This window comes from Thunnus thynnus, chromosome 9 (genome assembly GCF_963924715.1).
Source record: "Thunnus thynnus chromosome 9, fThuThy2.1, whole genome shotgun sequence".
Classification (NCBI taxonomy): domain Eukaryota; kingdom Metazoa; phylum Chordata; class Actinopteri; order Scombriformes; family Scombridae; genus Thunnus; species Thunnus thynnus.
This window is the reverse complement of record NC_089525.1, coordinates 22833831-22845860: the sequence shown is the minus strand read 5'-3', so window position 1 is coordinate 22845860 and position 12030 is coordinate 22833831.

The window sequence follows — 12030 nt, the reverse complement described above, 5'->3', positions numbered from 1 at the left end:
TAATGTAGGACTACGTACATATCGACGCTGCTTCAAGCTGTTTATTAGCTCTGGATCCAAGACACTAATTTGTCTGTTGCTGACGTTAAATGAATTAAAGATAGATTTCTTAATTCAGCCGTAAACGGACACCCTGCTACAGAACCAAATTAATCCTGGACGTTTTTGCTTGTGGAATTGTCACAGATCTTCTCACACACGCAGAGAGGGTGATGAGTTTTGCTTGTTATTTTGCCGTTTTTGTAGAAATGCAGTGAATCACCTTACAAAAACCCTCTTGTGATCTTGTTCCTGACACTCATTGGTGTCATTTCTGATTCCTGGCGTCCTGATATTGAGAGGAGTCAAAACAAACGAGGCAGCATTCATGAGTTGGCACAAACCCAGATTATGACAATAATCCTCATCACCACTGCTGGCTGTATGTGAAAAGGGAGCATTAATGAACACAAAACCTGACCTTTCAGGGAAATGTCAAGGGTGCCTATTTCAACCCCTAAACATTATCAGAGGCTTCACTCAGGGACAGGCCTGATACAAACAATTTGTCACTTGCTATAGTTCATATCAGTGCCAGTGAGGAAAGCCATTGAGGCTCTAAATGTCAGATTTCAATTTGACTCACCCCCCTGCTGATGGATGGACCAATCCAGCTTACTTGAATACATAGTTTTTGCTTTGAAAAAACTGGGATCTCAACCACTGTCATGATAAAGACCCTTGTTTTTTTTTCCGCAGCGCTGCATAAAAGAGCAGTGTGCCTCTATCTGTACAGTGGTTAATTGAGATTGTTGACAGATGGGCAGCACTGTGCTTCGTGTCTGACTTATGGTTCCCCAGAGCTTTGACACCAATCCATCATGTTCCTTTCTTCACCAGTGTCATATAATTGAAGAGACTGTCATGGCTGACTTATGTTGGCAACTTTGTTATGAAGTGTATGGGGATGAAATGAAAGGCATCCTGCCAAGGGGTTGCATTATTGTATTGATCTATAGGGGCAGGTGGCAGCGCTAGCAAATGTCATCAGAAAGTTGTGCCTCCATAAATACAACATCTAACACTATATGGCTCACATAGAGGAAGACAATTTATTGTTGTGCATTGTGCTGTTAAAGTTGTTTATACGACTGTCATATGAGGCTACATCTGCCAATGTCGCTGCTTTAATTAGGCCCTTGTTGAACTGAGTGTGTCTGAAATGGCTTTTGGTAACAACTTTCAGAGAGGGAGCTTATGCTCTGTAAATTACTTTGTTAATTGATGACTTTTTCTTTAGTTCAGCGGATTTTTTTTCAACATTTCTGTCTAAATAACAAGTTGAAGATTAATTTTAAATTCTCTTATTTCCTGATCAGGCAGTTGATGTAGAGTTTCCATATTGTTTTCAGATCTTCTTCCTTCTTAGCAGGTTGAATCCATCTGGGGCTACACGGCAAGCAGATTGAGCATACCGTATGTATCTGGTTTCACTTGACTATACATTTTAGACATCTGCAAATGCATTTTGGACTAAATGCAGTCAGAATTATAAATCAATATATTTGCAATTACTATCTGACTTGTAAGAAGGATAGTTCAAGATATCTCCAAATAGATTTTGACAAGTCAGAAATCTTTATTTTTAGAGATCTAAATGATCCAACAGATATCGTCATAGCATTTTGTTATTCATTAGATTGAGTGTGTTAACATGCACACTAGTATCCTGGTCATGATCAGGGTTTTAGAGTGTGCCTTATTCTGATAATGAGAAACCTGGATGTACCTGCTGGTCTGATAGAAACCAGGATACTGTGACACCTTTTTGAGTTTCTAATGATTCTCTGCCATGCTCACATGCATCACCAAACTCAAATTAAGTAGTAGATGGTCAGTAAAACAAAAAAATATGATGGTAAATAATGTAATGATGATCAACATGCTGAAATAAATGGAAACTCTGACTTATGTAATGAAAATTCTGAATTGTATTGTCACTGAAACTGTGGACTCTGCTGGTAAATGCAGAGATGTTTAGGAGTCAAGACACATCTGCACACTGCATGAATAACCAGTTTTCTCTCTGTTTCATGTTGACAACAGCAGAAGTTTCAAAACTAAGATACTAACGTGCAAAGTCCAAATTTTAATTCAAAATATATGTAATTGTTTTTTGACCAGTCAAAATTAAAATTTAAGATATCTCTAATTACATTCTGACTAGTAAGAAGGAACATTTGTATGGACATTTAAAACTGATCTTTAATTAGACTATTCATACAACTCAATGGTTCATTTGTACTATTCAAAGTATGATTAAAAATGCCTTAAATTAAAGTTTTAACTAAATTAATTGCAGATATCTTTAATGTGACACCCACTGGAACTTATATAGATAGATAAATCCATTTGCCACAGTGGCTATGTTAGAGAGACTTTCAGTAGTGAACTGTTACTGGTGATTTAATTTTCTTTGCCGAGATGCTCACAGCTGGGAAGCTTGTAGTGCAAGAATAGATATATTTCTCGGTTATTTCTAAGGCAGATTGCATCTCTCTCGACTCACAGAGGGGGACCACAGTGTGTTGCATCAACAACAGTATTTATGTTGCAGTTGCTGCATGCACTGGTTTTTCCAACAGATTAAGACATTTTGATTAGAGCAGAGGTCTCTCTAATCAGCTCATTAAAGAGTCTCTCCTATGTGATGTTCTGTCGGTTTCTGACGAGTTATTTGACATTCGACACATAAACAGGCAGGGAATTAATTTGCTTTCAGATGTAGAAATTGTGTCACTTAAGTTTTTGCGTCTCTGCAGCACCCCTGCAGATGTTTAGGCGCTGCACTGGGGGCAAGTTGTTTTTATCAATAAACCTTCAGAGTAAATTATTCACTAAATACATTATTCACCACCTCATAGCTGAAGGTTTTAATCGAAAGAGGTACTCCTGCTCCTCATGTTTGTCCTTTTCAAATATATTTGCTATTTAAACATTGGGATTTCTTTCACCACATGGCAAAAGAAAACCTCCAGTATCTTCTGTTCTCATGCCCAGAGACTGCATTAAACATTTGTCACATTTCTGTCCTGGAAATTATGAGCCTAATTATGGTTTTACTGTACTGCCAATGTGAAAATGAGGGTCAATAATGCCCTCCTGCGATTACATCTGAAATATTATTACTAACGATCTTAGGAGAAGCTTCCCCAGCTGCAAGAGTTACCGAGCCTCAGCACAGGGTACTTCAGTATATTTTGAGAAAATCAATTTTAATTGTATAATTGATACAGTTTGTTGTCCTTAAAAAATCAGGGAGTGCACAAAGACTGACCTTCGCTCCGGCTGCTGTTACAAAAGCACTGTGGACCTGCCAGGACTAATCCTACCTTTGAGGAGACTTGATGATGCACGTTCTCTACAATAATTAGATAGAGCGGTGTATTGTGTGCTATAGCTGGTAAACAAAGTGCATTGCAAAATCAATAACAAGCAAAGAGAGGCAGTACATTTCTGATGAAATCAATGATTTGTTTGGCTCAGTATGCAGGACGTTTTCTCAAGGATATTTTGAGGCTGTCTACTTGGCGTCTGTTTCTATCTTGTTCTGTGGAATTTATCATGTCTCTGTCTATTTGAGTCAAAGCGGATGGACGAAGGACATTTCAGATACAATTTTGCTAAAAGTCTCATGAAAAAAAATCCTCCTTTGAGCGTTTCCAGCTCGAACTTGTTGTACCAACAAGGACTCAGTTTAGCAGATAAATGGGAGGTAGGTCATTACCAAATACCGCAAGTGAGCGATTTTGTTTTTATTGTTGTATTGATTGAGTAACGGCTGATCTTTTTTACAAGTGAAAAATGCCCCAGTGGGACAGGATCGTTCTATTTACTCAGAAATACTAAATGGAATATTTTCGATAGATTTGTTGACTCCAGTAGAGTGATGCAACGTCTTCAAAGATAATGTCATTTGATTCAAGAAATCACTTTTAAAAGAGGTGACACATCTTACCCCATTATCTAAAAAAATCCACTTATTTTGGGCAATACACACTTTTCAGTATCACTTTCTAATAAGGCATCCTTTCTTAAGTTGTTATAAGTTGTAGCTAATGGTAAACAAATAATTTACCAATGCTTTATAAATCCATTAGACATCATTAGTAAGAACATGTTTTTATTTACCAGGTTGTCAAAAATCTCTTTGGCTGGTATTGGTCCTTTCTATTTGGTAATAATGCAGGTAACTATTGGTAATGTATTAGCTCATGGGTTTCTTTCTTTCTAATGTCTGCAGTTATACATAAGTGTATGTCATTAATAAAGGTCTGTAATAATCCATCAAGCCTGCAGTGATAAATATTGCTGAGTTGTTAATAAATAGATTTTGCTCCTCAAACCTTCCCCAGAAGGTAAAAGGTCTAATGGTCTATTGGAGGACTCTTCCTAATGAATAAAAAGCAAACTGAAAAGACAAACCAGGTTTCATGCCAGACCTTTTTTTTTTTACAGCGTGGCAACCCAAAAGTTATTTTTAATTAATGGCTTATAACTTATCTAAAAGCAATTTATTAAACATTGATAAAGCCATTAGTTACCTTATTAAAAGGTGGCACCCACTTTTCTCACTTAATGAGCAAATGTAAACACATAACTGTTAATTGGGTTGAATTGCAGTTCATTAGTAGTTTGATGCTACCAAGTCTTGTTGTGTCTTGAAAACACAGAGATGATGTCAAAAGCCTTTATTCCTGAAATGACCTCTTTTTGCTCAACTGCTGAACAGCTGAATCAGGTTTTCAGCCCTCCATCACTGCCGCTCACTGGGCTTTACTTCATCAGTTTTGCTGAGTAAGTTCCAGACAGAGTGACCTTTGTTTGGGTGTTTTCTTGCCTATAGAGTCAATAATATCTGCAGGTTATTTATGATTACAAGTCACTTTTTTTTTTTTACAGAGAGTACAATAACAGCACTGGACAGTACACAAAAAGGCCTTTTGCCATAAAGTGAGGATAAAGTCAACCTTTCTCCCAGTTCAAACTCATCTTTCATGGTTCACATGTTGCATCAGTGTAATGGATGCAGGCCTGACCTTTTCACACAGAGATAAATTGTGATGCCAGAAGCTTTGATAAGCCAAATTAACCATGTACCAAGCAGTTGAAGCTGCCTGAAAGCTTACACCTGTACATTGGATAGATGAGGCTTTAGACATTCGCTGAAACTCAAGACTGTAAAGTTTTAATATGCTCCATTTTGTAGCTGAGTACTTACCACTGATTCTGAAAGAGTAGAATCAATATTGTCTTTTTTTTCAGGGGCTTTCTGTTTAATTTTTCATTCAAGGTTGAAAATTTCATCATGTGTGTTCTTTGAGACGTTGCCTCTGTATTACCTGAAGAAATTATTCTGCATAGGAGTTCAATATGTCTCAGGTTACCATGAACCTGCAAATTGATTTCTCTGGGTGGGTTTGCAGCCCGGAGCACATTTTTATTCTCTTTGCTCTGAGAGGAAAACAAATAATGTCACGCACATCGTTCTACTTCTTTGTTATCCAATGAAATGTATTGTTTTATTGCTCTATTTGGTGATGGAAATGAGCAATAGCCAAAGGGGAGCAGGTTATCAAGTCTTATTATTCCACCTGGTCATGCAGAGTGCAGTAGAGCCAAGGGAAAGGTTTTTCAAAGAGACAGTGAGGTCGTATTTTTCCCCTTAGTTAAACACCATCTTTTGTGACACCACATATGATCTTAATAGACCAAAAGACACATGTAAGCCAGAAAATATAGGCTTTCTGTGAATTTTCAAGAGCCTATACACAAGAAAACACAATCAATGGGATGCAGGATTCAGGAATTTTATGAACAGCATCACCATGGTAACAAGGCAAGATAACTATCTCTGTGCATTCAGGAGATCCCATGATTGCAATTCCATGTCCATGTTCCCATGCTCCAAACATCCCCCCATTGTTTACAGACGTGTTAAATCTCCAACATGCTAAAATGGAGGTTTCAGCTCATTACCTCTGTTACACTTGACTGGTAAGCTTTGCGACACTTGAATCAAATGGCAAAGGCATAATTGGATTCAAATGAGAATTTAACTTATTTAAATAATTTTGTGTGTGCTGGAAGATGCTAAAATTTTAATGCTTAGTTCTTTTCATATTAAATGCTAATGAGGAATTGAATTGGTAGGTCAAAGCACAGCCTATTCACAGCTCTTTAATTATCTGACACAGAGATTAAAGGTTGTGACTGCTATTACTCTCTGCAAAATATTTTTTATAACTTTGTGTTCATTAGTGAGTTTTTAAAAAATTGAAGTTTGAAGACGGGCTACTCCCACCTGGTACTGAAGATTAGAAGACCATGGGGCAATATAACTCATTCTGTGTTTCAATTATTTAAAACAGACATAACAAAACTGAAATGCACAGATATTCTGTGCTGGAATAACTTCCATTGCTTTTCATTGCTTCAGAAATGGATGTTTCATCGTGAATTGTCTCCAAATGTTTTAAGCTATTTTTTGTGAGAGACTCCAATCACAGATTAGTTTTACTTTCATGATAGGAAGCTATTATAACATGTTATTTACTGAGGAATCTCAAATGTGTACGCAAGTTTAAACTAGAACATCAATGCAAAATTAACCACTTTACTTTAGAATTCAAGCTGAAATGATTAATCGATCGGCAAAAAATTAATTTCTAAGTATTTTGATAATTTATTAATTGTTTTGAGTCATTTGTTAAGAAAAAAATATGTTTTTTTCTGGTTTCAGCTTCTTAAATATGAACATTTTCTGGTTTCTTTAGTGTTCTATGATAATAAACTGAATATCTTTAGGTTATGGACTGTTGATTGGGACAAAAGAAGAAATTTGAGGTTGTACCTTGTGCTTCGGGAAACAGTGATCAACCATAAAACCATAAACCAAAACAATGAGCTGAAAGATGCTAAAATGCTTCATAGAGCTGAAGGGGACTGCAAGACTGATAAATCTCTGTGGGTTTATTACTAGTACTTTCATTGATTGTTAGTATAAAAATACTGATTTGTGCACCTTTAAATTATGAGTAGTCATTTTATTGAATTTATTCAATTGTGAGGTGCTTAAAAACATATTCATGTCTTGTTAAAATGAAATGTCAGCTTGGATAACTTTACCAAGAATTCCCTGAAATGTATAGCTTTCTATTTAGCTTGACTTCCCAAAAAGGAATGAAGAAATCTTGGTGACAACGTGGAAGAGTGTTCAGCACTCACAGCAGGGTTGAACACTTGACAAATGGCTTACGGTAAGCACATTTTATGACATTCAACTGTACATTTAATATCTATATATCATGAGCAGTGGCAGGGAATGGAAAATGTTTGCACTGCAATTTTTGACATGGGAGTAACTAGTCAGGACAGAACATTACTCAGCAGGAAGTGGACAGTAAATAAAAAGGTGTGGTAGCACCTGCTGAGCTTTCCTGTCTGTTTTGTCTTTCACATTTCATCATGTTCAATGCTTTTGCACTGAAACCACTCCCCCCAGAGAGTTGCGATGCGAAACCCAACACAGAGGTAAGAACGAAAGATGTGGTGTTTATTTTTGAAGCCCCTGCAGAGAGTGCTTGTAGTGATGACGATGGGAGTTTTAGAGCAGATAGAGGGAGAAAAAAAAAAGAAAGGTGAGGGAGAAGCTCACGAGCTGAACTCACTGATGTTGATCCTGGTGCATTTTCTTCAAACACCAAAATCCCTTCCCTGCAACACAAGCATATACTGTACTCTGTGCATTATGTATACTCACACAAATAAAAAAACACATGTACTCACTCACCTTCATGCTTCAGCCCCCATAGACCGGTTGCCTCCCCTCCAGTACCATCCCCATGTCTCACAGAATTATTCTCTCTTGGCTTCTCAGCAGGGTCTTTGTTTCCAAGGCAACAAGACTCAGAGGATGTGTTGGGTTTGCTGAAGTCTAGACAATCAGCTTTTTTAAGATTTGACAAAAAAAGTTGACTAGAAATAGGAACTTTTTATTGTTTCCAAGATGCTGAACAGGGTATCACATGTTTTTTTTATCTTGCCTGAGAGGAAGCCAGAATCCTTTTTATTGCTTTTTGTAATTAATGCTTTCTTTTAATTATGTTTATCACCTCACAGTATTTATAGTTACAAATTGTGACACTAGGTCTTTGACAGAAGAGAGCCCTCATCTCAGCACAAAGATATTTAGATGTGGATGCCAGACAAAACAAGCCTTTTTGACACTGTAGAACATGAAAATGCGTATGATAAAAAAAAGCCGGGTGCCAGGTTATTTGACTCCTTGATGTGTCAACAATATAAACACAGATCTTAGGTTTAACTCAATCAGAGGCTGGATAAAGGAGAAACAAAAGATTCTGGAAACCCAGCTATTTTATTGCTCAGTATGGTAGACTATGGTTGTAAACACTGATTGGACAGTCCAATATGGTTCTCCATGTTTATCAGGGGCAAAATCTTAACAAAACGTCCTGTAAACCAGTGACAGTGTTCCTAAGTACTGAGGAGCTGCCTGCATATGAGGGTACCAGCATGAGAGCCATAAGAAAGACTGCCAGACTCTTTTGTTTTACCCAGATCAGAATTTAGAGGAGGAAAGGGAGAGTATAACAGCTTTTTTGGCCAAGGCATAGTTTATCATGCATCACTTCTGAAGGGTGAATAGTCTCAGGGTAGCAGACACAACCACAGCTGCAAATGAAACAGGTCCACCTCGTCTGCAACCACAATGTTTATTCCAGCATTCATGTATATTTCAGGCAGCTCAGATAACACCCTGGTAATAGAGGTTGCTGTGGTCCACTCATCAACACATCCTTCCTACTTATCACTGGGTTGAAGCTTTGCAGAACCAACAACACTGCTGTCAGTTAAAGCAGGTTGGTGTGACGACTCAACCCTGACGGCCACACACCACCTGCTCACCTCTCAATGCAGGTCCCAACTCAACTTGTCCGGGAGGTATTTGTCTCCTCAATAACTGTCTCTCTGGACTCTGATAAATTAGACTTTAATTTAATTTACTTATGGTAGAATCCAGTCATGATGCACTTTTCTTCCAGTTAAGCTCAGACTCTACCTTGTGGAGAACTGCACCAACTCGACAGTGTGATTCATGTAGCATAAAGATAACTCACATTACTAAAAGAATGAGGACTCTTATTTTCCAGTGATGCCATGTTTTGTAAGTACTGTGTGTCCACACACTTTGAGAAAGTACAAGAGAATAGCTAGATGAAATTACTGGGCTTACTCCTGAAAAGCAAAGCAACTGCCTGCACACTGAAATCAAAAATACATGAAAACAGGCTAGCAGCATCTCAGTTGGCCTACCAATTTGGTGCACATGGAAATATCTCAACAACACAAAATGTTGTACACACATTCATGGTTCTCAAAGCTCAAACCTTTATACAGACTCACAGAGCCCATGGCTGCAAATTCTTAGTCTTGTTTAATTCTATTGCAGTGAACTGATTTTTTTTTTTCAACAAAAGCATACACAATCTCAGTGCAAGGCATTTAATCAGAGGGTGTGGCAGGTGAGGCACAAGGTGGAGGTACTTGACGCTACTTTGGCAGAATAAGAAGAGAGATCATCTTTGGTTCTCTCAAGCAACAGCATCACCCATCTCAGCAGGAAGGGGGCAGACCAACAGTGGGGGATCTGAGAAAAGGGCAGCAGGGCCGGCCATGAGAGACATACCACCACTACACACACAGTAATCACATTGCTACAGGAGATCAGGAGAGCCATCTGTAGAGTTGATGTGTATTGTGGAGAAAAGTCAAAGAGGAGTGATGTAGCTCTGTGCTTTGCTTAGGGAGAAATCCTACATAGTTTATTTTGATTGGTTGAGCACCTGCATGTAAATTTCAGCATGTTGACTCAATAAAATAGGAGACTAAGACAGTTCAATCCCTAAAGGACTAAGCTGCTATAATTTCAACAGTGATAACGACAGGAAAATCACAGTTCCTCATTCAAAAAATATCCCAGTCCCATGCACTTTTAGAAATTCTCCTCCCTGTGTTTGCTCAGCTTCGTAGTAGTAAGAAATGAAGATGACAAGTTTGATAAATTGTTAATATCAGGTTACATGAAAAGACATCACCCTTTAAAGTATTTTCCCCTATAAAAAGTCTCTCAGCATGTCTGAATTGTATGACTTTGTAATGCCACACATTGCAGTAAGTGCTACATCTGTATACCTGCTGGCCTCCCCGTCTGACTATAAGACCAGTCATCTCCCCCAAGTTGCATTTTAAAATGAGATCTCCACCATTCAGAACATGATATCTTGGGTAACTTGATAATAAAGGCAAAACTCTTTCAATACAAAACAATAACACTATTGGGGGAACTTATATTTTAAAGTTAATCATATACAGGTAATTATGGCAATAGTATACAGCACATTCTTATAATATTCTTGAACTGAAGCCCTTTTTTATGGTAATATTTCTTGAGATGTAAGAGGTCAAAGTCTTTGTTTGAATACTAATTTAGAGCCAAAAAGAAGTATGAGAATTAGCAGACTAACAGGGTCCTACAGGCTCAGCCTTGCTTTTGACCCGCCAGTGAAAACAAGCAAGATGGAAAGCATAACCTTAAGAGACATCACAAGCATTCATTTTCATGCTGTCTTTGGCATTCTCAGGGGTACATGATATTTAACCTTTTCTTTTCCCCACTTTTAATTAGCACAGAAATGACCTTTTTGAATTGTCACAGCCTGTGTCACCTTGAAAGAGGAAATTATATCTGTTTTCGGACATTATGCCTATAATGTGTTCAGATTACAGCACTTAAACATCTGTTGATATCAAGGCCAGCTTGGACATCAGTATCAAAAAGATTGTTGACCACTCTGTACATTGTTGTCAGCTCCATACATTGTACATTGTGTCCACGTAAAGCAGTGCAGTGCACACTCTATCAAATGCTTTAGACAAAACATAATGCAAACTGCTCTGAAGTTCTAATATTACAGGAGGTTATACATGTCTATTTTGGGGAATTTTCCTCTCAAGAAAAATGACAAAATCAGTAGTTTTAGCAAGTGCCCCAAAAACGACCAAAGTCCACTTAGGCAGATCGCTGTTCAACAACTATGACCATGATTGTCCCTTAACCTTAACGAAGTAGTAATTTTAACCCAAACCAGGTAATGTTTCCTAAACCTTTTGTGCCTAAACCTAACCAAACCTTAACCATCCACCCTGCATCATCTTCGTTTGGTTTTGCACCTTCATCTGTACACCCTGTTTGTTTGTATTAGCTTTGGTCTTAATTAATTACATTTGTTTTATGTACACCTTATGTGTGTTCTCCCTTCTTGTCACATTCTTTGAGCCAGTTTATGACAAGGTGCATAGTTTTAGCTTTAGAGAAAGAGATAAGACACTAATATATACTGTAACACATTCAGGAAGAGTTGGGGAGTTTGGTTGAGAGTGACTTCTACTAACAGCTTGTTGGCTCCTCCCAGTATTCTTTGTCTTAAAGATGCAGACTATCAGCCCACACCTGCGGATGATTACCTTGATTGCTCCTTACATATATAAAGGGCAGCTCAGTCAGTTGATGAGACAACGTCAGAAGACAGACAGAAAGCTGCAAACCACTCGAAAAGCAAAAGGATTTTGTAAATGACTGGAAGCCTTTGGTCAAATAATGCAAAATGATGTTTGGTTTAACATTTGTTTGAGAAGAATGGAGACTGTTTATTAACCAATAAGTGGTTGCACTGCTTTTCCCAAAGACATTTATATATTTTGATATCCCCTAATTGTGTTACAAATTATGGAGAATTAAAAACACTAACTCTACCTGGAGGAGGCAGTGGCTGCAACGGACTCCAACTTTATTCCTCAAGTAAAAGAGGAGGATAAGACAGGTTGCCAATTGAGGTGGCTGCCTTGTCTGAAGAAGCTCAGAAAGTCTATCAAGACCTACCGACTGATAAGGTAAGAGTCATAAAA